Here is a 21,088-nt window from a genome sequence, read left to right as displayed (position 1 = left end):
AAGCCTGGAGAGAAGGATCCGAGACACCTCAACCCCAAGTTCCGATGGATGTATTTCCAGTCGATCAATCTCTGCCCTTGTGCCTGAGCTACTTCCCACCTCGGGCCTCTGACAGCTGGACAAAGCAGGGTTTGAGCCGGGCCTTGCTCTGAGTGAGTGGGGAGAGATGGTTTCAGTCTGACCTTGCCAGATCAGGCCCAGGCTTGGGGCACTTGCTGAGCTCCAGGGAAGATTTTCCCACTGAATCGCAAGTGGCACAAATGAATTCTATCCCCAGCAATGTGCTGGAGTGCTGCAGTGACAAGTATTTGGGGAGACAGGAATCCACCTTGTGATCTGCAGAGCCTTTAGCTTCAGAAAGCACAGGAAAATACTCATGTATGTTGATTTGGTGGTGGGGGCGATTGTTAAAAGCTAATTATAATCTGAGAAACAGAGGAATATATTTAAGCACACAGTGGACATATTCATGATTATCCTTCTATATTAAAGAGATTAAGTTTGCCAAGAGCAAATGTGGGCTTTGTTTGGCTTTTTGTTCTCAAGTTCTCATATTTTCTTAAAGGCCATCAGATAATGAGATGTAGAAGCATACATCCAGATATAACATGGTGCAGCAATAAACAGAATATAATGCCAGACAGGAAAAGCAAATCTTCTACATTTGAACACTCTTGTTCATTTTTCCTCTCTACTTTTTTTTCTCCTGTTCTTAAAACAATAAAAAACCCAATTCAAATAATGGCAAACTCCCTTCAGGATTTCACCCAGGATTTCCATTCCATACAAAAATAGTTCCCCTCCCTCACTTGTTACCTTGCCCTCTGATTCTTCCCCCTAGTCAGAATTGTTGCTGTGCTAAATAATTAAAATGTCACTGGCCTTTTCCTGATCACTTTTCACACCTAGGACTGTTTTATTTCATAGATCTCCCTGAGTATTTTTTTTTCTTTCCTGAGAAAATATTTTGCATGAGTGTGTCATATGTTAATGATAAATACAGTGGCTGATACTTCATAGAGTCAATAATGGGCCTTTTAAGATATTTCTGTTTTGCTTTTAAATAGCAACTCTTCCATCATCATAATGACGACAACAACAGCAGCAGCAACAACAACAACAATAATAATAACAATATTCTCAGTCCTCTACCAAGTGTACCAGCACCACCACCACTACTACTACTAATATTCTCAGTCCTCTATCAAGTGTACCAAATTGTGTCAGAGATGGAGAGGGATTAATTCATCATATTTATATTCTCCATTCTCTACAGGAGTAGAAAAGGTGTGACTATAAATCATGCTTTAAGACCTGCTCCTGAACCCTCTTTTCAGCTGGCCATAGCTCATATTTGGGACTAAACCAGGGCAGCAGCCAGGCACCTTACCTTGTACTGCTCAGTACCAGTCTGGCTCCACATTTCTGCATTTCCTGGTAATGCTCAATCCGGCACGATTGCAGAGGGGAGCCTGGAATGAGTAAGAGAAAAATGAGATGTCAAATCTTACATTTAGAGGATTTAGCAAAGCGTGTAAATAAGTTATGGCATTGATATCCTGACAGATTGCTCAGCCAGAGGACTGGAAATGGAAAATGAAAAGTCTATTGAGTAAATAAATTAATTTTGAAATCTAAAAGTGGTTTTAGTAGATTAATATCCTCTTACACTGAATCCAAATTTTTCTCCCTTAGGCAAAGCCTCAACTTACACATATGTTCAAGCCTTTTTTGCTTTACACAGGGGGAAGCTGTGATGCTGATTTCAAGAACCACAGCGTGTGCCAAAGGCCAGGAATCCCAGATTATCCTACACAAGTCTGTTCCCAAACTCCCTCCCGGCACATTGAACAGCGACATGTTCAAACAGAACAGTGCAAGGGGAAAGCCAAAGGAGCCCTTGCTGGTTGAGCACACCCATCCATGTGTTCCCAGCAGCTCCTGTGAGCAGCTGTTCCCGGCACACTCCTCTGCTGGCCCCAGAGAGCTGGATATTGTACTGTCAGAAACCTGCTGCCCCACACAGGGCTGCTTCACCAGATTTCTGTTGGGGGAGTAGGAAACTGCAGCCCTTTCTGGGACTCTTCTCTGCAGCAGGTAACTCAGATCAGCCTTCAGTAGGTGGAATGTGGGCTCAGAAGATGCAGGTTCCAGGTCCAGGCCTGTTGCTGACCTCCTGAACAACATCAGACAGGTCATTTCATTCCTCTGTATAATGCATATAATGATAGTCAACTCTGTGAAGTGCTTGGAGTCTCACTGGGAGAAAAAGTCTGTAACACCCTCCCCCCCCAATATTTAATGAATAATGAATTGCAGGGATGATAGTACATGAAATGTGTAACAAAAACCCATTTAAAATCTCAGTGCATGGCAAGTTAACAAAACATGGGTGACCTGGAGGCTCAATTCTCTCACTCATCTAATAAAATGGCTTTTTGAAATCTGGACAAGTGAAAATGGACTTACTAATTGCATCTTGCTCATTTCTAGATGGAAAGATTAATCACAGGAGCCAGGTAGGGGATTTTTTTGGCTCTTGACTGATTTTGTCTAAGTGGTCAGGGACATTAGTAGGATGTCCCTATGTATTAGTGGGAATCACTCAGCAATACCAGTTCTGTCTGAATCAGACAAGAAAAAAAATAATTTTTTGTTCTTTCTGGGCTTGATCCTTTTGCAGGTTCAACTCTTTCAAATGTGGATCAGGTTGATCCTAAATCCACTATGCCATGTTTAGCTCTGGAGCCACTTTTCCTACCTGATGACTTAAGACTTGGGAGTGGGCCTGCTCAAACCCGAGATGGGAGAGAAGGTGGCAGCTGTGGTGGGATTCTCCATGGCACTGAGCTATCCCAGCAAACCCACAGAGCCCAAGTGCCCTGCTCCATGGCTGTGTGTGCGATCTGGCTGTGTGCAGGGTGGCTTTCAGCGTGCTTTTACATGTGGTTTGGCCATGCTGAGGCTGTTTCACAGCTTGCTTTTACATGTGGTTTGGCTGCAGCCAGGCTGATTACCAAGAGCCTTTACATGGAGCTTGGCTGTGTTATACTGAGCTCTGCATGTTTGGGATTTTACTACTCCTGCACTAAGACAGTGCAGGTCTCAGTTCTGGAGAACAATTTAGATAAAGTGAGAAGTCAAACCTGGCCTGGCACTGCTCCCTGCAGCACCACAATAAAAGTCCTCAAGCACTGTAATGCCCCAGCTTCCTCCACCCCAACCCAAGCACTGCTGCCCTGGCTCCTGCAGTTAATGTTTCCTGTTTTAGATGCAGGGCATTAGATGTAAATCCTTCCCTCCATTTCAGAGCTGGGATCCAAGTGAGATGGCTTTCAGCCACGTCAGCTGCTCCACCCTGGTGTGGGTTGAATGTACAGTCAATAATATATTACATAAAGAATGAGAATTATTAAACTTCTTCATAACCAGCAATCTATAATCAATATTTCTCCAGGCAGTTGTAGCTGCATATATTTTAAAGTGACAAAACTCCCTGAAATTGTTATTCCCGACCCACACAAAACATGCTGGCAAACTTTATCTGAGGTATAAACATGGAAGTGTTATTTTGATGCAAAGATTCAGGCATGACTTTTGTCTAACATTAGCTCCTTCTGAAACATTTGTCCACAGATTGGCCCTCTACAGACTGTAATAACTTTTGTCAGTGTAGTATAAATCAAGCTAATTCCTTTCAGTTAAATAGGATTATTCACTAATTTTTCAGTCTCACTCTTCTCTCCCCTGTACATCTCTGGTTTTCATTGCCTGGATCAAAATTCCCATGACCTGCAATTTTCTTGCTTTATGCTTCCAATGGAAGATGGAACAAAAACCTGCCAGGCTTCCTACCACATAGCTGCCAGTGCTGTTCTAATATTGATTTTCCTTCCTTTTATGTGCAGTGACTTAGATTTACATGGACACAGGTTTTATATCAATTGTCTCATAACTTGTCTTTACTTTTGCCTGTCAGGTCTCAGAGGAGACAAGGCTGGGAAGGAAAGTAAAAGGGGAATTACAGTTATAGTGAATTCACTTCCAAGAATCCACCTAGAGAGACAGATATAATTTCCAGATGCTATTGCAAGACTTAGCAACTTAACAGGGCATTAGATGTCACTTAAAACTTTTAATCTCATACCAGGGACTGAACTGCAAAAAGAGTCCAACAAGCAGAATACTGTAATAAAGCAGAGCAAATGCTACTCAATGAGCAAGTTTTCTAGAAACAAACATGCTCAGCAGGTGAATTAGAAAAGGCAGAACAAATCCTTTCACCTTTGCTCAGTTCTTGAAGCAGTAATCTTAGTGTGTCATCAGAAGAAACAAATATTTTCTCAGTGAAAATGTGAAGGAAACACTCCAGCCATTAATGCTTTGACACAGAGAGGGCATTTGATATTAAAATTTTTTAAAGGCTTGGCTGTAGTTGCTTTTTGCAAATTTGGCCTTTTGGTGAAAGTGTTCTGCATCCAGTCCCACTGCTGTGACATGGATGAGAGCAGCATCTTCCAAGGAAGCTGAGTCACTGAGCACAGCTTTGTCTGGATGCCACTGTATTTTACCTTTTGCATTTTCTCTCAGCTCAGAAAACCTGGTAGAACCTCTCTTTCCTGAGTTCAGAGTGGATTTGCAGAATTTCCTCTCCCAGACTGGAAGAAAAATGAAAAAAAAAAAGTTTAGAGGAACATATTACTGAAGTCCATCAAATAAAATTTTTGATGATCTAAATTAATCTCTTTTGGTTTCAGAACTGAGATTTTTTTTTCCAGTTAGCATTTATAGAACAATTTACAATTTCAGTTCAGTTTTCATAAACAGGCACAAAAATTCATGATAAAAAGTATTTTCATTGAAATTATGATATGCTTTTAGTAGAAGAGATGCCCTTCAGATCACTTTCCATTTTTTTTTTCGTCAGTAGAGTTCATGACTTGCTGTGTGATGAGGGGACACTGGAATTGAACAGCTTTAACCATGTTTTATTTATTTTTGGGATCGTGCTTTAAACAGCCCACACGGAGACACCATCATGTGGACTCGTAAAACACAGAAGGTAACACTGGCGAGGAAACCTGTGCAGTCCTCTCAGACCAAATTCCTGCTTAAGTGTCTGAAGATAAGAGTCAAATTAGCCTGTTTCTTTTGCTCAAAAATGTATTAGCACCGTTGGAGGCAGAAAGGCTCAGCATTCCCTGGAGGCTCCAGCTATGAGTTAATGATTCCCAAACCCTTCCACGTGTTGGCTGGAATGAAGCCAGGGTTTCTTCACCACTGTTATCATATCAGTTTTAATCAGAGTCCAGCATCTGAAGTACATGGATTTGTTTTCAAATTAACCACATATTGCATCTCTTTGATCGGAAATTTTTACTGCCACTCGTTTATTGGATCCCCAGGAGATGGATTTGGAAGTTTAAAGAGTTCAAAATCAAGAGTTTCAGAGTTCTCTCCCAAAATCTAGAACTTCTCATTGTTAGGTTTGTCTCCCACCTAAGAAAAGACAGAAGCCCTTTTAATGTATTTTGGAAAAAAGTTATGACTTTTCCCTCAAGAACATCATTCCGATCTACACTTGCAGGACAGCTGCTGGTAGCAAGCTTGGCATAGAGCAGAAGAGCTGCCTAAAACAGAGGTAAAATTTCTTCATTTTTGCACCTTTTGTGGGTTCTGGTCTTTTCCTTGTAGGTTTTCAGAGATACTGAATGAAAACTCGGCCCCTTGTCCTCAGAGTGGATCTGACCTCAGCTGCACTTACCAACACCTGGGGTCAGGCCTCCGCCACGCCGTGTCTTTGCTGGGAAGGGATGCAGGGAACAAAGGGAACCACAGGCAATGCTGAATCTGTCAACAAGGAAAGGAAAAAGAAGATGAGAATGAAGAGCAAATTCAGCCTTGGGAGAATGGGCATCCCTAATCCTGACAGAAATAAATGGGGATAATGGCCTTTCCATGCCCTGCTGAGACACAGGCTGAACTGGCTGCCACGGCATTGCTCCACAAATCACAGACCCCATCCAGGCAGGGGGAGCCTCTTATGCAAACTTACCAGAAGCACAAAAAGATTATGTTTGCCTCTCCTTCTACCCAGTGAACCCTCCTGCTGGACACAACAGCTCTGCACACGCACACACAAAAACATGTTGCTGCTGAGGGAATGTATCACTGAATTCCAATAACCAAACATCCCCAGAAGAGCAGCTCACCATGAGCTGGTGTTTTGCACTGACCACTTAAAATGCTATAAAGATACTGAATCCCAGGAGCTCAGGGGAAAAAACCCCAAAGGTGCCATGTCAGTAGATGAACTCAAACTTTAAGAACTTTTCCTATTATTTTTCTATTCATTAATGGGTAGATTCAGTCTGTATAGAAATCACTTCTTTCCTAAGTGCAGAAACACTGGGGCTGCCTAACCTAGCTGGAAAACTCCTGAGGCAAAGGAAAGAGGGAATCTAGGTGAAAAAAACTCTCTGTGGCAGTATATCCCACTGAAAAATTCAGGTTTCACATCTGCCTTGCTTGGCTTATCAATAAAACAATAAAAACAATTCAACAGTTTGTTATCCCAGTCTCACCCAATTGCTTGTGACAGAAATTTAGCAGCATTAATAGAGAGGTTTTTTTGACTGCTGAAGAAAATTTCCCATGACTTACGCTGGTGTACACTCAAACAAGAACTCTGAACATAGTCCATGTTTGAGGCAAAGAGAAAAATGTAAGCACTTTAAATCAAAACCATGCTTTGATTTAAAATTCATATATAGATGGATTTTTAATTTGTGAAAGCCCTAGACAAGATGCAACATGACCCTCCACAGAATTGTTCCTAGGCCTCAGTGGTGAGCTCCTGATTACTATGGTTCCCATGTTGCATCCAAATTCAGTGCAATTTTGACTGTGGCCTTCCAACAAAAATCACCATCTCAGCAGGTTATCCTGAAATACATCTTAATAAATCACAGCCAGTATTGAGACTAAAAGGGGGAATAGAAAACTTCTCACCAAGCTGTAACCAGTAGCCTTGAAAATGAAATATTCCTGCTAAATTCCCACTAAATTTTCTCCTGTGAGCAGGCTCCATTGAGTCTTGTAGATAAGGGAGTCATTGCTTCAATTGGATTAAATAGTTGCATCAAATTTAATTTACATTCTGAAGAGCTAAAGAAAATAGCTGTTTTTTTCATTAGCCATACAACAAGCAGATTTCTCAGCTGGATGTCCTACATTTCTCACTCCTCAACAATTTAGCCCTAACGTATTGTCCTTTCCTCCTACTTAGATATGATTTCAATCATTTATCAATTTAATTAATAATTGGTTGATAATTGTCCACATAATCTCTGTATGGAGACAGTCAACCCTCTTCTGAAATCTGGTTTTAGGCTTTACCATAGTCTTGGAGGATTTGGGGTTTTTCACCCTCACAAGAAGCGGGAGTACTTTTTCTGTCACTGTGGAAGTGAATAAATGGACAAAGGTTTAAAAATGTCCTCTTTTGGTCATTGAGTGGTTTATCAATGCAACATTTAACATTATACTACAAGATCCCATCAGACTCATGGGAACTAGTTAGCATTGGCACCGGGTGGATTTGGGGCAGGGAAACCTTAGGAAAAGCCAAAGCCTGCATTCACAGAAAAGTGAAAGGAGCACCTTTTTCTCTTCCCCACTTTTCTTCACTTTATAACCTTCTCTAGATTCATATGTAGAAGTATATAAGTTGTAGATTTTTTTGTCTGGCCAAAATCTGTTAGCAGAAGTCTATTGTGTAAATATCCTATATTTTAAGATATACTATTCAAAATCTCCAGGAGGTAAAGAAAAGAAAGGGAAAAGGTTGCTTTTCACAAGCAAGGACTGGAAGCCATAAAATTAATTGCCAATGTTAAGTAGAGGTGAGTCCACATAAGTCTGATGGGCCCAACCTTAGGGGTAGGTCACAATTCCCACATTTTAGGGTTAAAAGGTTGCATTGATAAGCAACTCCATATATATGTACTTAGGAGGTAAATGACAAAAAAAATCCTTGAAATTTCTCGTTCCTGGGCCAGGACAGAGTCCAGGCTGTCAAAAGGATTCATGGTACAGCCCAGTTTGGATTTTACAGGCCCAAACTGGGTCTGTTACCTTGGATCCAGAGAAAACAGTAGAGGCCAGGATATGTAGGTGGCCTGTTCTGATGGAAACATTTTCCCCACTGCTGCCACATTAACAATCTGTTCTTGAGTCAGATAGAAACATCCCACCCTCCCTGACCCATTCAGTCTCCTGGACAGAACTGTCCTTGGCATATTCCTGGCTGCCCACCCTCCCTGATTTCCTCCATGCTATCCTGTGGAATTCTCAAGAACTCTGTGAATTAAGGCAAGGACTCAACGGGAGACAATTTTGCTGACTACAGTGAGCTTTTATAGCCCCAGAAACAAGTCAGGTTAGTGGTTTTTTTCTTTCTCCCTTCCTGGACACAAGCCACTCCACAGCTTGTATCTGAATATTTGGTTCTCGTGTATATTTATTTACTTAGGAGTGGCATTCCTGTTTTTATAGCTTTTAGTTTTTAATTTTCTTGTTAGCAGCATTAACAAGGTTCATGGCATATAAAGCGGGCTGTGGAATTTAAAAAATGTTGGTCTAATGTAACACCAGCCTTTTTTTATATACATGTTCAATGGCAAACTCCTACTGACAGGCAGAATGCATTTCTATGTCTGGACAAGTTTATAGATGGTGTTCCCACCTCTGGGCCATAAGGTCACAAATTTGTTTCTGATTCTATTAAAGAAACACTCAGCAATGGTAAGTCTGTGTGCTTCTTTTCTTTCTTTCCCTTTCTTTTTTTAATGAGGGGGGCTGTTTTATAAGATCCACAATCTTAAAGATACTCAAAGGAATCTGTTGGCTGCTGGGCTTTTCACCGCTGTGCCCTGATCAAATAGTACTGACTGCAGATTTGAGAAGCTTTGTCTGTTAGCAGCCAGATAAGACAGATTTTGGAGAAACGTTGCATGACTGAAAAAAGAACAGGCATTGTCCCTGTCACCTCTCCATGTGTCTGCCCTGGTTTCAGTGGGGTTCCATGGGATTTACCTGTGCACCGAAAGGATGTGCAGAAATTACAGATTCACAGTACCTGTTGGTGCTCCTCTTTGCCCAGCAGATCCTTGGTGTGACTCTGAGCACGTTCCCAAAAGGCTTTGCTGCCTGGCCCTGCACACCTCTGGGATGAGGGAACAGCATTCCTCCCTTCCCTGCCTCCACCTCTTTGCAAGGTTTCAGAGGCAAGGCAGGAGAGATCAGTAAAGGCCTTTGCAGCACACACATGAATAAGGATATTTACTGAACTCATGGCCAGGACAAGCAGAAAGGTGAGTCACAGGGGGCTGCTGTGCCCCAGGAAGCAGCAGCCCTGATTTTTCTGGGAGTTAGTTTACGTGTGTTCCCCTTTACGCCGTGTGGTGGCTCCAGCTGCAGTTCCTCAGCAGAAGTGTTCACTGCCTCACTCCCAGCCTCGTTCAGCAGAGAGCAGCCACAGTCCCCGCCTGGCCTCAGCCATCAAATCCCTTCATGCTGAACACACGCTCTGGGCTTTGGGGCTGCAAACATCCAGAGCCTTGAGAAATGAGCAGGGGCCTGCAGAAAGACTGAGCTGACAGGGTGAAATCAAGAGCATGGGAGAGCGAGAATGCTGGTGAGTTTGGAGGAGGGAGGATAAACTCAAATGTCGGCTGAAAGAATTCCAGCATCATCCATTACTGTCCAGAGGGCAGTCACAAAAAAGCAGAAGGGCAAGAAGTACAGCCTTCGCTGTGGGATTCTTTGGCTTACTGTGGTTAGGAGGATCAAGGCTAGGTATCACATGCCTCCACCGAAGAGAGATGCCCTGGAATAAAGCAAGGAATTCCTAGGCTAAGGAAAAGGCTGACCATGTTGAAACTGAGCACGGGAAAGAGAATTTGGCTGTAGAGTCTGACTGGAGGACTTCTAGCTACATGAGAGGACTCCAGGTCTATTATTTCTCTAATTTCCTTATGCCCCCAAGGAAGCTTTGGCTGGAAATTTGCTTCCATTTTGGGAGGACTGGAGGAATGAGGGCCAGACTGTGACTGAGCATCTGGCAATCAGAAATAGGGTTCAAAGGAGAGGAAATGCTCAAGTAGGATCTGACAGTGCTACTCTGCACTGAAAATTGACCCCTGCAAGCGACAGGCTGGTCATTCCACGTGGTTATTTCTGCAAAGGGACAGTTCAGGAAACTCTCTGCAGCCTGGCTCCTGTAAGCTGACCTCACTCTGAAAATTGTCATCACCAGAGACTCTGGCGGCCCAGCCAACTCCTAACTGATATTTTGTGCAGTATCACCTGCCTCAGATTCTCTCCTCTGTGATAAGGATGGGTCTGGCTACCAACAACTACCACAAAACCATTACTGAACATCTTTGCTCAGAGTAGACATTTCTTTCTAACAAGTACTTTTATTTTACTATGCTGTATTTGGTCACCTGAAATATAATTGTTTATGATCACCATGAAAAACCTTTACTAGAACAGGTTTCAAGTCATCTTGCTTCTCCTGAGAAGGGCAAGTTTTCTTTGGCTTTGGAGAGATCTGCAATCTTCTTAAGCTTTTAAAGAATCCTGATAGAAATTCCCTTAAAATAAAGATGTGCAGGTAGGGAGCAGGTATGTATCTCCCACAAAGCACAGGCAGTTCTCCACAGCAAACAATCTACTTCAGTTCCTCTGATCTCTATTGATTTGGTTACTGTTGCAAACCACTTGGACAGTTTACAGCATCAATTCTGTGAGAAAAGCAGAAGCAGGTTTAATGTGTTTGTATTTTGGTCAGAAAAGAATCCAAAACAGCCAGGGTGGCTTGTCTATGAGAGACAGGATCAATAAGCAAGCAATGATCAACTACTCTGCCCCACATTTAGGCTTTCTACCTTATTAAATAGTACAGACATTGTGAAAAGGATTCAAGGTAATGAAGAGCCTGTGACTTTCTTTTGGGTTTGGGTGGCATCATGACACCGAGAGAGAAGTTGATCACAGTTTTCTATGTAGAAAACCAGCAGATGTTTACCTTTCATGTTTATCCCCACTTACAAGAGATAATTTCCCATGAATGCTCTGTACCATTAGGAATGCATAACAAAAATATCCTGCATATGCTAAAACAACCAGTACAGTGACAAGCACTGTGACTCTTTACTCCCAGCAGCATTCCCTACAAAGCACAGTTTACCTGACAATGCTGGAAGACTCAGGGCATGCTTGTGGGAGGGAAGGATGAGCACCAGGGCTGCTGTGCACATCTGGTTTGGGTTGGCTCCCTCAGCTCCCACAGCACACACTGCAAACCCCACAGAAGTGGCTGTTGTGCAGCACAGTAGCAGACCTGGAGTGTGCACTGGACCAGATGCTCGAGGGTGTAAATCAAAAGAGCTGCTCTGCAATCAGCCCATCTGCTGCTCTTTGTGTCACCCCTGGTGTGGGACTCCCACGGAGCACAATCACCCTCCATGGCTTCCTTAGAGACAGCACAAACACGCCACACACCTCCAGCCCCTCCAGTAGCTACCCCTGTGCTCTCAGGGATTCTGTCCCTTCCCTCTGCCTTTTCTTCCCTCCCTTCTTCCCCCTAAAACTGGCATCACTCAGGATTTTGGCCAGCAGACCAACTCTCCAAACTGAAAACATCAAAGCCTATCTCTGGTTAGATCTCATCCCAACCCTCCCAGTCTGTTGACTTGGAAAGTGAATAACTAATAAGGCAGCATGCCATTGTTTTCTGTTTGTGATAATGGAAATAAATTGTTGGCTCCAACTCAGGCACTGATTGTTCCTTTGATATCACTGCCAGGAAGCAAAATAAAATGGATTTTTAAAAATCACCTTTCACAGAGTGCCACAGGCATTTGAAAGATGAGCCTTTTTCCATGTCAAAGGCTCTACCAGAAGTGCCAAATACAGGAGAAGAAAAAAATCCAAATCCTTCACTATTAAAAAACCAACAAAAACAGGAGCACAAGAGGGAGTGTGAGAGCAGGATTGGCTGGGCAGCAGGATGGCCTGGTGGGCTGGCACACCACAGATGTCCTGAGAGTGCTCATGAGGGAGCAGCAGAGCTGCCTCCATGGTGAGGAGCACTTCCTGAGAAATACAGAACACATCCTTTGCATTCTCTCCCCCATTAAAAAAAGCACAGGTGGGCTGGATGAATCACTCTGTCTGCCCGGCAGCTCTTAAACTAATAGTAAGAGACTTTGGGAACCAAAAAGGCAGGGGAGTGCTTTGCCCCAGAACTTGATCCACTCATAAACCTTGCTCATTTGTTTCTTTCGTGGTTTGGGGATTTTCTCAAGCTACATGAAGAAGCAATTTCATTTTGCCTCCAATCCTTCCCAGTGTTTTGGTACCTTCCCCATGGAATTTTAGAGGCAGGCTTTCAGGTGTTTGAGTTTTTCTCAGGGTGCTACCACTCCTACCTACCATGCCAGGCATTGGCAGCACTGTGCCACACACACACACCCAGGGAGGAGGTTCCTCTCGGAGTTTGGAGTTGGATGCAGATCTTACACGATCAGAGCACGGCGCTGTTTGCTTTTCATGACGTGCTGCAGTTTGATTTGGCTCGGAGCAGAGGATGGAGCAGAGAGCCAGATTCAGATCTCAGGCCAAACACTGATTTTGGGTTTCAACTACCAAACTTCATCATGGTTTGGCAAAGCTGTGCTCTCACCTGCTCCCATCATGTGGAGAACACCTGTGATGTGCTGGAGAGGAGGTTGCTTGTGCTGTGAGAAGCTCCCAGCAGGAACACCAGGCTAGGCAAGCCTGCTTTGGCTGGCCCCAGCTGCTGCAGTGGGCAGGGAGTGCAGAGACACTGGAACATGCTCAGGGGAAAACGGTGCCTTGAAGAGAAGCTGTCAGGAGCAGAGTGCAGCTTTGGGCCTTTCCTTGGTGTCACAATTCTTTGAATCTTTTCATTTCTAGCACGGGCACTCAGACGCACAACAGCAGCAGCACGACCTGAGAGCAGACCAGGAGAAATAAGAACTGTATCACTTTCTACAAAAGCCTGCTTTTGAAGTGATCCCCCACACTGCCTCCAGCCAGTGTTCTTGGATGTAATTTTTGGAAGAACATGCTAGAAGACCCTTTTTTCCAAAGCTCAAACCAATACTACAACTTAAATGGCAAAAGATCTGTGTGACAAGCAGCGTGGCCTGCTAAATGAAGGCTGTTGGACGTGGATTTTAGGCCTGTGCTTGGCTCAAAGTGCATCCTTGTACTGCAAAGCATTTAAGCAAATGATTACCTTCAAGGCTGTAGTACAGAATGGAGCAATTTAACTGGGACTTCTTGAAGTCCTTATGACATAGCTGCTGTTCTGAACATAAAGATTTGAAGGGCTCCCACCAAAGCACCCTGGAATAAAGTGAACACTTTTGATTGCCTTCAGCAAATATTCAATCAGGTCCTAATTTTTATACTTATTGCTAGCTTATAACAGGATATTTAGAAAGAAAAAAGAAGGAACTTTTTTTTCTCCTGATAATACCATCTACTCTATTTCTGAAAATTAAGGGTGTGATTACTGACCCATAAGTACTTTATGATCACACTTTGGTTTGAACTTTTATGAGTGTATGTAGGTTTACTGACTCTAGCACTGCCCAGTAATTTATTTCCCAGGTGGGCTACGAAAGTCATCTGGAAGAAGGCAAACAGTGTCTAAGGGTTTGCTGTGCAAAGGGGTGATTGTGCTAGCTGGATTTGTGCATGGATGGCTTTGGAAACAGCTTTCAGAGGAGAGACTAAGTTTTCTAATAAAATAAAACCTTTTTCCTTTTACCCAGAAGCAGTGCTTCAAACTTACTTATTTCATTGAAAGATTGATGATTGCTATCTGCTGCTCTTTTGAGGACAGAAACCATTCAAAGGCAGTAGAAAGCTATTCAGACTCCAAAAGCTGCTGTGACAAAAGCGTGAAAGAGCTCTGAATGTCTCTGCAACCCTGTCACCGTTCTTTCCCCAGAAGACAATCAGCCTCAGGGGCTTGCACAAACTTTCATGCACTGAACAGTGTGACCCAGAGTTGGGTACCCCCAAGGGCAGCACAGAAGCGTCAGGTGCCAGAGGCAGCTCCTCTGTGCTCAGGGACTGCCCCTTTGCTGGTGTGAAAAGCTGGGTCAGTGGTGCTCACCTGAGGCAGCTGCAGATGCTGTGGCCCTCAGCAGGGCGACTCCTTAGTGCTGTTTGAGTCCCAGAGCACCGGGGTTGTTGGCAGCAGCTGGCACACTGGTAAATCCCTTGTGAACATTGATCTGCCTTGGCTGAAGAGACAAAAATGAAACATCAAACCTGAAAATGCAGTCAGCATCCATGTTCTGGCACATGAACTATTGGGGATATTTACAGCTCCCTGGAGACCAAAGAAGTATTACACTGTGCCATGCAAATCCAATATTAAATGAAATTTCTGCTTCTGCAGCTGATGTGGCCTCTACTCATTCCACCTAGCAAGTTCTGGGAATACTTCAATGCAAAGAAAAATCTACTTTGTTCTCTTAAAAAATCTCTCTTTGGCAATATCTCTGAAGTTGCAGGAAAGTCATTCCCAAGGAATCACCTCCTGGACACAGCACAGTTCAGATTGCTGCGACACTCCTGCTAAAGTTATCTTGGTTTAACTTGAAAGCAGCACCTCCCTGAGGACTCCTCAATTCTGGAATGAGCAATGCATTTCTGTGTTCTGTGAGAGCCTGGATTATTTTTAATCTTCTGGACATGTTACAAAGACCAATTTATAGTCTCACAGAGACAGTAAGGACAAGGGTTTGCGAGTAGACAAAATGGGGGTTGGATGTTGCTGATTAGTGAATATTATTATTTCTGATTTTTCGAGGCAACTTTGACTCCCTTGCCCTGCTTGCTCCATTTCAGAAGAAAAAAGTGGTGGGAACTGGCTCAGATGCATGGACTGCAATGCAGCCATGTTCTCTTAGCCCTGCAGAGAGTTTGATCCGTACATTACAAGCTGAGCCAGTCCTCACCACTCTGGACAGGTGCTGTGCACTAAAAACATACAGAAGATAATAACAGCAAAGCGTTCTTTGACTCCCTCTGTCACCATTTTATATATACCACACTGAATTATGCCAATGACTTTGTTCCCAAATTACTTTCACATGGAAGGGCACCTTGCTTGTAATTTTGAGATATGCAGCTTGATAGCATTTCCCATATTATGCAAGGCTTCCAATGGAAATAGCAAGGACATAGTTTGAGCAAAACTACGGTGTGTGCTTCCCATAACATTCGCCTATGTGTATTTTAAAATTCTCTCTTCATTCATGTTGCAGACCCAGAGTTCAAACATGTATCACAGAATACTACACAGACATGCAGACTGAATGTGTATACATTTCAGAAGTCATAAAAAACAGTGAGCAGAATTTTCTCCAGTTCTACTTAAATCTCACTTGAACCTTAATTAGTAAATTGCAATTCCTGACACTTAAAGGGACCTCAGTACAATTGTTTCCTTAATTTTGGCAGATAAAAAGCAAGAATCACAGAGTTTTGTGTTATTTCCAACTAAAAGAATCAAATGGCCTAGGTTTGCCCAAAGTTTCACAAACACCTCTGCAAGAAAGCATGGCAGGGCACTTTTACAAAATGCTGGTAATGCCCAGAGTCCCACACTCCTGAATTAAAAGCTCTGCCATGTTTTTTGTTTTTTTTAAACTTCCACCATGATTGTTTTCATATCTTTGTAAGCATGGCCAGGACTTTTTAGACTGGATCACTTTCCAGGAATTTCAACAAAGGATTTCAACTTTTGGAATACAGAAAGGGCTTTTTCTTTGGGAAATGTCATTCCTGGAAATGCCATTCACCAGTGTTGTTTCCTGGCAAGTCCTGAGGAGTCATTCCCAGTAAGGGCTGAGATGAGGTGACACTGTGCAGGTGGCAAGTCCCTCAGCTGCCATGCCAAACCACACGGGTCCCCTTCGGTTCTCAGAGAGGCCTCAGTGACACCAAGAGACATTTAGAAGTGTGGCACATCACCGGGTTATGCTGGAATTTCTGTGGGGATTTACTCAGGTTCTCCAGCTCCACCTTGCCTGTTTATGTCCCCATGGAGATGCCCAGAGCCTGGGGTGGTGGCACAAGGCTGTGCCCTGCCTGGCCTGCGAGCCCAGGCACTGTGAGCAGGAGGGGCAGCAGGGTCATTTCCACAGCTGGCTCCTGATCTGAACCATGAACCAGAATGGAAATGCTCGTGGAGGGGCATCCTGAATGGGGAGATCTGCTACAGACGCACAACACATGATAAAGGCTTCAGAAACATACACAAAGAATAAAAGTGACACTTTCAAAACCAGGGTCAAAGCAGGAGCCAAACCAGGATTTGCTCACTTCCTCACCATTGTTTTAGCTAGACTACTGCTACTTCTTGAACTTAATCTTAAATCTTGAAAATTCATAGCTTTTCCCGGACATCTTTTATGCCATGGTTAGCACTCTGTAATGCTAAAGAGTCGACTGTTAAAATAAACGTCCCAGCTACAGACACCAGTGAAATGGTGAAGTTCTGTCCCCAAACATCTGTAAAGTTTTCATTTTCCCTCTCCAACAGAACCAAGATGACCTTCTCTTCCCCTGAGACTTCTGTTCCTAGGGTCCACGGGGCTTTCTTGGCCTATCCTAGCCTCAAATCAGAAGGCAGATGGATTTTCAATATAAGCTTTATGGTTACAAGTACCCTCTGCCCACTAAAATACTGAGGATTTCTGTGGTAATTCTACTTCCAGCATTGTCAAAAGTATGCAAAAGCCAGGCTTGTTACACGTGAACACAATTTAAAGGGATCAAAATCCAGAAGGGAGTTTTTTTCATAAAGGCAGAGTTTTACTGAGATATGGTATGGTCCAGAATTGGACCCTCCTATAAACTTGTGTGCCTTCTCTTGTGGAGGTCAGTATGTTCAGACACTGAAAACAACAGCCCTTACTCTCTTACCCCATCTCTAACAGCTCAAATACTGCCAATGGCATTTCAATTCCCTCAAGAAGATCTCTGACAAGCGCACTCAGAGGCTTTGACTTCAGCTTGGCGCAGAGGTCTTTCTTGAAATGATCTTTTACACATTTCACAGACTGGGCATTTCAGGCATCTGTGTCTACATCAAAGAGGTGCAGACCTCTGTTCATCTAACGAGAGTGAAAATCCCACCACCCCAAGCTGACACATCACCTCAGAACCTTGCTGGTCTTCTTCAGAAGAATCATTCTTCACCCAGAGCATCAGAAAAGTAACCATGGCTTAAGAGCCCAGAGGTGATGGCTGGAGCCTATTCAAAATGAGGCCCTGTAGCCATCTCCTGGCTGGCTCCCCAGGGTGGACCCTGGACGCACTTGCCATGTTTGCAGCAGCTGTGCTCGTGCACTGTCTGCACGGGGGTCCCCTGTCCTTGGCCTCAGCTGGGGATAGCCATGCTGCTGCTGCTCCCTGGCAGCAAGGCTCAGGCATACCCTTGAGAAAGGCTGTTTGGGATTCTGCCTGCAAAAACAATCCTCGTGCCTTCAGTCCTGGCAGTGGTGCTGCTCTCCATGCTCTGTGCTGCAGGGATGACAGCTCTGTAATTTTCTTATAAAGCAAACAAGCTTCATTTTACCCCTGACAGCAGGCAATCCAGGGCCAGCAAATTACTGGCAAATGCCTCCTATATTCATCTCTTCAAGTGTTTTGGCTTTTCTTTATGCTTAATTTGCCTGGAGGCAGACATTTGAGATAACAGCTGTTATGGTGATATTATCAGTCAATCTTTGTGTCAGAGAATGCCAGGAAAATGCCTGCGGAGAGGACCTCTTGGGTTCTTTGGTTTGAACTGCTCTGGGGCAAATTCACTCCTTTGTCAACACTGCTCAAAACATGAGAAGAGTACATAATGGGGCTGGTTTCTACTGTGGGATGATGAAGAAATGCCTTTTCCTGCTGATAGAGTGCGGGTTGCCTTCCTTCTTGCTGACGATCTAGAGCAGTCCTTTGGCAGACCCTGCCACAGGTTCTTCTTGCTGTTGAGCAGTGTCAGAGCACATCTGCCACCAGCATCACCCCCGTGATTCTCTGGAGATTTGCTTGCTGCAGAATAACAGGGGAGACCCCAAGAAACCCCATTGAAAGGGATCTCTACCCCCCTCCGTGGAAGACTGCAGAGCTTTCTTGGGTCCAGTTACAGTGTTTGCTGGGGAGGAAAGTTTCTTTGCTTCCTGAGGTGGAGGGCTCAGTGTCAAGAACCATCAACAAATAGGCTGGAATTCCCTCTGGACAAAGCTGAGCCATCTGCAAGGGCCAAAATGATTGACTGGTTCTTTAGAGAAGATGGTATGATGCCACCAGGAAGGTGTTGGCTTGGGAATTATTGCTCTGCACTTATTTTCTCCTTTCCACAGAAATAAAAGATGACAACCCAAAACTTTGCAGCTTTGGAAACAAATTGGGCTGTGCCCCTGTTTGGTGCATTAACGACAATAAGCCAGTTTTTCTTGTTAGTTTGATGAAACCAGACATGCTTTGCACTAGACAAACTTATTCATTATGCTTTGATTGAAAACAATTTGTATCTGCAGATCTTAAACTACTTTACTGACATCAAACCTGTGGGAAGATAAGCAGTCACACCTAAGAAATGACCATCATTCCAAAGAAGCAATGGAATACAGGCATTTTGTGTGTCTGCAGTCCCAAAGGAATGGAAAAAACCATTTCTGCTTGCATATTTAACTGCTTTCAAAATTCCTAATATCTCTTAATTATCTTGTAACAGCAGAGATTATTTTTTTCCATTTCCTTAACATTACCAAAAGCTGTTTTGCTGGAAATTAGAAGGCCAGTTCTAGTCTGCACCCCACACCTCCTGACTGTGGGCAAAGCCTACTGTGGTCTGTTTCCTCACTTGGAAAATGAGGAGGTATCCTAAAAACAGAATTAAGCACTCCAATAGCACAGTGACAGAGCTCACACAGGCACCTGTGCAGTAGAAGAAATGCATGTGAAAGAGAAGGGTGACCTGGAAGGCAAGCCTTGAACAGAGATCACAAAGGTTCCATCCAAGCAAAGATTTACTGTTACCAAGTAAATCCTGTGGTTTGTTTCCCAAAGGAAGCTTTCTCAGCTTTGAAGCACCCGCTCCCAAGTATTGTCAGGTTATTAAAAGAAGCTGGCATTTTTGTGGGCTTGGAAGATGCACGCAGTAGGTGTGTGAAAGTTATTTCCACCCCTGGCACTCAGGTGCAGCAGTTTGGAACAGTGTTAAATGACTGCACAGGAGAGCATACTCATGCTCCAAACATTGCCATGAGCTCAAAGCCAGTATTAGCAGCCTTTCTTTCTGGGTCTTCCAGAGACACGAGGAACAAGCTGCCTGCTCAAACACGGTGGAACCAAACCAGGTAATCTGTACAAACGGAATTTACTAGCACTGCTTTGCCTACTTACTTTCATCACGGCTGATGTGGTAACATAAAGGATTTGTTCAGCATAGGTGAGCTCCTCCTTCCAAATGTCTCCAGGCGTTGGGGAAATTTCAGTTTCTGGAATTGAAGTCTCACAGTGAGCAAGCTTTGAGGGATGGGAATGCAATTGTAAATTTCCTATATCACTGTGGCAGGACAGCTGGGGCTAAATAAGCTGGCTGGAAAATTGGTTTTCTTTGATTTCTAGGGAGGTTGACCCAAGGAGAAAAAATTTTGTATTTCTTGTGAAAATCTGGGTAGAGGTTCTGTCCATGAGATTTGCATTATCACACAGATGGACTGCCAAGAGGGGAGGGATACAATTTTCCGCTGTGCATCAAAGGCTGACCATGGCTGGAAACAGAGGTTGGTCTTTAAGAACCAATATCTGATAAAGGCATCCCACTCTTGGAGCTGAGCTGCCAGAAAAAAAGGTGAGAAGAAATTCAATGTTTCATTACATTAAAGCTACTGGTTATTACTTATGGTTTCATTTGGATACTTTCTCTCAGATATTATGGTATCAAACACCCTCCAAGCAATCTCCCACTAAGATGTGGTTTGCTGGATAACAGACAGTGCCTTTCTCTGGACTCATCACCTGGAACTGAGAAAAAAGGGCTTCGCAAATCTGCAGCACAGAAAAGTAGAAAAGACAAACAAGGAAATGTCAATTAAGATTAATAAGATAATACATGGAGTAACTGGCTTGGCAGTCATGCATTTCCTCTTGCATTTTCTGTGTAATTCACTTCTGTGAGATAAATACAGCCTTGGAAGGCAAGAGGAGATGACTGCTGAAATAGAAATTTTCATAGAAAAGGTCTTTTTCGTACTTGAGGAATTTTTTCAATCAACGTAACCTATCCTTTGTTAGGCACAATGACAGGCCCACACCCAGAGGTTGGAGTGGGAATTCAAACACCCAAAAAGGTTCTTGGACACACTCAAGTAGTCTTTGTGGCACCTGTGATCTTCTTCCTGAGGTTTTTGGGCTCTAGGGGAAGAAAAAGAGGGGTCTTACAGAAGGGAATCTGGGAATGACTCTAACTGCCTGGAGAGGAAAGATCTCTTCTCCAGAAAACAATTACGTTTTTCAAATGTAATCATCTTTAAACAAAACATGGAAACAGTCTGAGGGAAGAAACCGAAACAAGGTGTCTCCTGTACCTCCTTTCCCAGACAGCATCCCTCATCACCCATGATTACATTCCCCTTTCAGCTCTAATCACTTCTTTCAACATAATGGCACCACTCATGATGGAGCTGGGGAACAAACCCATCCTACCCAGCCCACAGAGTGGTAGGAGCTGTGGGTTTGAAGCCCTGAGGCAAGGAAGCCATGGATCCGGGGCTCCCAGCTCTCCCAGTTGGCTCACTCTGGGATAACTACATGAAAAAAACCCCAACTGCCTGCCAGGAGGGCTGGCCAGGAGCCTTACAGGAGGCAAAGCCCTGTGTTGTAAGACAGATGTGATGGGAATTCGGGAATTCAGGTGTCTAAATTCCTGTACAAGAAGAGGAACTTCCCATTGCTCTCCTACCTGATCTAT

General features: G+C 43.7%; 1 long non-coding RNA gene across 2 annotated transcripts in view; it reads right to left on the bottom strand.

Annotated features, from left to right (window-relative positions):
* The window catches only part of LOC134416828 (uncharacterized), a 40,847-nt gene that overhangs the window by 15,726 nt on the left and 4,033 nt on the right, over positions 1–21,088 (bottom strand). For both annotated transcript variants that reach the window (XR_010027420.1, XR_010027421.1), the window contains exons 5-10: positions 19,519–19,613; positions 14,219–14,348; positions 12,752–13,041; positions 5,765–5,850; positions 4,572–4,658; positions 1,391–1,472 (exon numbers count right to left, since the gene is read on the bottom strand). This is a non-coding gene — a long non-coding RNA (uncharacterized LOC134416828). The remainder of the gene's footprint in view (positions 1–1,390; positions 1,473–4,571; positions 4,659–5,764; positions 5,851–12,751; positions 13,042–14,218; positions 14,349–19,518; positions 19,614–21,088) is intronic.

Source organism: Melospiza melodia, chromosome 3 (genome assembly GCF_035770615.1).
Source record: "Melospiza melodia melodia isolate bMelMel2 chromosome 3, bMelMel2.pri, whole genome shotgun sequence".
Lineage (NCBI taxonomy): Eukaryota > Metazoa > Chordata > Aves > Passeriformes > Passerellidae > Melospiza > Melospiza melodia.
Note: the sequence above shows the minus strand (reverse complement) of the source record. Positions and strands in the feature narration are given on the sequence as shown.